This window comes from Cannabis sativa, chromosome 2 (assembly GCF_029168945.1).
Source record: "Cannabis sativa cultivar Pink pepper isolate KNU-18-1 chromosome 2, ASM2916894v1, whole genome shotgun sequence".
Classification (NCBI taxonomy): Eukaryota; Viridiplantae; Streptophyta; class Magnoliopsida; order Rosales; family Cannabaceae; genus Cannabis; species Cannabis sativa.
The window spans coordinates 3072205-3077410 of record NC_083602.1 but is presented as its reverse complement, the minus strand read 5'-3'; the positions used below and the strand labels follow the sequence as shown (position 1 = coordinate 3077410).

Below are 5206 nucleotides of genomic sequence, written 5' to 3'. Positions count from 1 at the left end.
CTTTCATCGAGGGCAACTAGGAAAAACAAAAAATATCGATCGAGCCCTTATTTAAAGAGAGTATATATGATAATTTTTGAGAAAAAAATATGTACCCTTTCATAATCAAATTTTTTTGGGAGTGCTTCTAGCCACAAGCCTTATCTGTCCTAGCCCATGACGGGCATTGAAGATTAGTCAACTTACTTCTATTTATAGAGCTCCATATATAGACCATTCTAAAACTATCTATTTTTCGTTACTGAATAAGCAATCACAAAAGAAGGTAAGCTTTACAAGATCAGAATTCGCGAAAGTTAGCAAATGAACAATTACAAAAACATCATTGATCTAGCCCTATTCTAATTTATTTGTACCAAATCATTTGCTTCTCTAGCTTGGCACAAAATAGTTAAAGAAACACTAAGGGCCCGTTTGGTTGGAGGTAATGAAAACAATGGAATAGGAATAGGAATAAGAGTAGGAATGGTAATGGAATGGAATAAGAATAGGAATAGGATTAGGTTGTTTGGTTAGATTTATGGAATCAATAATTGAATACATATTCTTATGTTTGGTTGACTATATAATAGAATGGAATGGAATAAATTAATTTTTAACAAAAATACCATTATTTTTAAACATGATTAAAAAATTAAATTAAATATATTCAACTTATATATATTTTTTTTAAAAAAAATTGATATATATTAAAAAAAAACTGATATGCATTAAAAAAAATTAATATTTATTTAAAAATCTAATATATATATATATATAAATTTATATTTATTGAATTTACTATAAAATATTACTTCTTGAAAAAAACTGACATATATTTAAAAAAAAAACTATATATAATCACATGAAAATTTTAATTTTAAAAAAACTATATAATCATAATTTTAAAAAGTATAAGTATTCATGTCCAATACCCATATTTATGCTCAAAATAATTGTTTGTAAAATTATGAGCATAACACATTACACCAGATCCAAAAAATTATAATTTGTATACTACTGAATGTCAAAGGCAATATATATTATCCTACAAATTATTTTAGACCAAAGTGAATAACCATGATTTTTCTAATTCTTTCCCGAGCTGTGTACTAAAGAGAGCCATCAATCAGAAGTCTCGCCCATTCATCCTTCTCATCATCTGGGACACTGAAAAAGTAAGAAATCAGAGCATTATCTTGCATAATCATGAGAGCTACCTTATGACGTTGAGTTGTAGTAAGTGTAGTGATCCTTTCTAACTCTTTCCCGAGCTGCATATGCTTTTCATTCATTATGTCTTGGACTGCAACCAAAATCAGAAAGCTGTTAAATCAGTTGGCTTAAAGACTCGCTATTATTATTCAAAAAAAAAAAGACTTGCTATTCTTAGCAAGTGCTAGCCTATTGTTTCAACACAAGACCAGAGCATATGCAATATCCATATATATATAATATAATTTCATAAAAAAAAATCCAAAATTCAAATGGCCAGACTATGTAATTCTATAATACATGAGGTTATGTAAGTTTCGAAGGAATCTATTAACTACATAAGTTACTAGCAATTTCGTAAAAGCTAACCTCCTCTGTTAGGAGAGGTTATTTATTTCTGCCTTAGTTTATAGTTTAAATATAAATATACAAGCAATTCAAACAGATTGTGAGGCTGAAGAACTTCACCAAGATCATATATATACACCTATAATCTCTATTGAGAAAAGAGATAACAAAGTAGATCACAAAAAAATACTACTATGAATTACAATAAATACGATCTTTTTGAAGTGTAGGATTATTGGCATCCCCACCATACAAGTCCCCTCTATATATTATCACTTGTAAAAGTTAAGAAAATGATTGATTGTATTGTATCCTAATATGGTTATATTTATTTGTTGTGATTTAACACTTCAGCTGCCTTGCATTATGTGGCTTGCAATTTACAAACCCAAGAAGTTCAGCCCGTCTTGGTTGATAAACTGGGTAAGTAAAAAAACTTAAAAGCCACAAGGCTCTCTAATCATTCTTAGGGAACATATTATTGGATTGAAAATATCCTATCTTCAAAGGTAAAGCAAGTATACAATAACAGTAGCCCAACTAGAAAAGAGATATTGAGTCTGTAGAAATTTCAGGACCACCAATGAACAAACTATAGGAGTCTCCCACATACTTGAGCTCATAACCCAAAAATCTGGCCTTATTCTATTCGATTCATTATGCGGATATTGAGACTCGAGTCTCGAACTGGTGTGCTTAAAGAATGAAGGGTGAACTGAAGTGCTCAAGTTAGTACAATGAATCACAACACAACATCTTTGTTATCATTTTTTTATCATAAAGTTAATTAATAAAAGCTAGTGATTAGTGGAGGCCAGGAACAAATAATTAATCTCCGTGAATCTACAGAGAACTATGCACATGTAATACAAAGATTACTATGGACTTGAAATCAAGCTGCAGTAACAGCATAATAAATTTGCTTTGATTTGAAATCAACCATTTTCTTTAATTTAACTCTAATCATCACTACATGTCTATAATTAGTATTCAGCTTTAGCTATTGTTTTTTTATTATATTCCTTCTTACAATCTAGATCAAGCTAAATATTCTAAACTACTTTCTAGGATAATGCTAGTTTTGGCTGATGTTTGTTTTTGACCCTTACAGAGCAATGAATTTGGATACAATCCTATGGTGGTGGATGACTTTCTATTCTATCCCTTCTTCAACATTAAATTTCAAAACAAAGCAACAAAATCCAAGTTTTCAACAAGATTGACAATCTGTCAAATGTGTGGACCTGCACTACAAGACACAAAAGCCAAGCTTTTTTCCAAGTACGAATTGAATCTTTGTGTTGATTTTTTAATCATCTTTCTTCCAATCTTCGTCGTTTACTAATCTATATATTGCTTAAAGAATGATTATAAGACAATACGACAATCCAATCAATCTTTTTTGTTTGGGAAGTAATGGCGATGTCAGGCTCAACAAATTTCAATTTTGGGGAGACAGAGCAACTAAACAAATTGAAAGAGAGAGATGAAGGAGATTAGAAATAAAATCAACCACATCTGATACAGATTTATGAAAATAACACATACATTCAGAACAGATTCACACATTCATACACAAAACAACAAGAGCAGATTCAGAATCATCAAACCAGAAAGAGAGAGAGAAAAAAATACCTCTGACAATGCTACCACCAATCAAGGAACCCAGCACTTGCAGAGATGATCGAAGAAGACAGTCCTCACAACAATGGCGGCAGATTAATCTTCACCTTGCTAGGGTTAGGGTTTGTTGGGTTGGGCCATGGCTGTAGTAGAAGAGAGATAATTTGTTGATATGCCAAAGTAGTGGAATGGAATTATAATTCCACCGAATGAAAAATGGAAAGCAATTCCATTAGTTTGGGAGAATAGCATTACTATGGAATTCTTTTCCAAAATTGTTATTTTTCAACCAAACAAAAGAATCAGGCCCATTAGTATTCCATTCCATTCTTTTCTAGCCCATTACCATCAACCAAACGGGCCCTAAGGTATAGATCATAGATATAACAAACTATTAACATATCAACTACAATCTTCTTAACGTCCCGGACAACTACTATAATGTTTTACAATTGTGAGTATTTGCAACATCAATATTAAGTTTTCAGTTTGCTAGCCCTAATTAAGGAGGCTTATTTAGGGTCGAAACTAAGAAAGGCTAAGCCTGCGTTTAGAGTCTACCCAGCCCAGAGCTAGCTCAATAAAAAAGCATATATATTTTGGGCTAGTGAAGCAGTTATTTTTTATAGTGGTTACCTGCATAGTGAAGCATTATATGAAACTAATAAAGTTTAACAAAAGAAGATGAAACGTAAATATTGTATCAATTACTTCAAATAATACACACACACACGATAGAGTAATATGGAAACAGACACAATTAATACATGAGAAATGCGAAAGGGCAGTTCAGAACTCTTGTGAGGTTTAAATATCGATCACTTATTTTATTTTAATAAAAATTATAGAAACCCGCAAATCAATTATAGGACGCCACGTTATAGTAGTGCAAGGCACCTTCGTGAAACACAGGGAGAGATGATCGATGAAGCAAGATTTCATAATAAATTAATGTTGAGGAAGATCTATTTCGTGATGAAAGAACCTGACAGCATGGATCAAGTCAGGGGCTAATGCTTTAATACAGTCTTCGCCGATGCTTTGGGTAGAAATATACATGTTGTTTCCAACATTTTTATATGATATGTCGCCTTGTTCATCAACAGTAGATTCAAAGAGCGAGTCGGGTGTGTGACCTTCGTCATGTTGGGCATGAATCGAGTTGTCTGTGCGATCAAGCTTCCAGAACCTGTTGGTCCCAACGCATTGTATGCGCACACGATTCCCCCCAACATCGATGACATCAAATTGTGTGGTTTCCCCATATTCATGTTTGTCCAAAAACTTCAGATATGTGCGCCCATTCGTCTCCTCAGCTGTCACTTTGTATCTTCTATCTGAGCTTATAACGAAGTACAAACGTCTTCTAGCCATTTTGATTTGATTATATTTCACTCCTTTTTAATTTATATGCATTTTCATCTTTACATTGTTACCTTATTTATACAAAAATGAAATATTGCAATTTAACAAATTAATATTAGTTTAATCAATCATGCATAGATCGAACAAGTACTGCTGTTATACATATATAAATTCTACTTAAGTTAAACAAGCACTGTTATAGTGAGATTTCTCTCACCTAGAAACTCGAGACCAGACTCCTATTTAAAGGACATGTGTATTCAGATTTCCAATGAAAGCTGAAATGTCCATGAGAGACTTCTCGAAGTTTTAGACCTCGCCCAGGATAAAACCAGCGAGATACTGCGAGTGCGACCTAAGTCGCACCGCGTAACCGTAATTCTCATTATGCAGGGTAGATCCAACTCGCGTGTGTCAGAACATGTGCGAGTGTCCCCTCTATATTTCCGCGAAAGCATAGAGACCGACTCTCTATGATGCCATTTGGTCCCAACGACCCAATAGCCCTGACAAACTGATATAAATTCGCATGTCCAAGTTCTACCAGCTCAAACATGCGATGTCTACAAGGGGCGATTACCTAAGGGCGCAGATGTTCCAAACGTACTGATGACCCTGCGAACTCAACAAACGGAACATGAACAGTCAACTCGCAGATGCGGAAGACGCATACGTT

General features: G+C 33.4%; 1 long non-coding RNA gene across 1 annotated transcript; it reads right to left on the bottom strand.

The window, feature by feature from the left end:
• Window positions 1-851: 851 nt before the first annotated feature.
• LOC115718828 (uncharacterized) lies at window positions 852-3517 on the bottom strand. Its single transcript, XR_004012053.2, has 2 exons — window positions 3178-3517; window positions 852-1285 (listed from the first exon to the last, which is right to left on the bottom strand). It is a non-coding gene; the product is annotated as an uncharacterized LOC115718828 (long non-coding RNA).
• Window positions 3518-5206: the final 1689 nt, after the last annotated feature.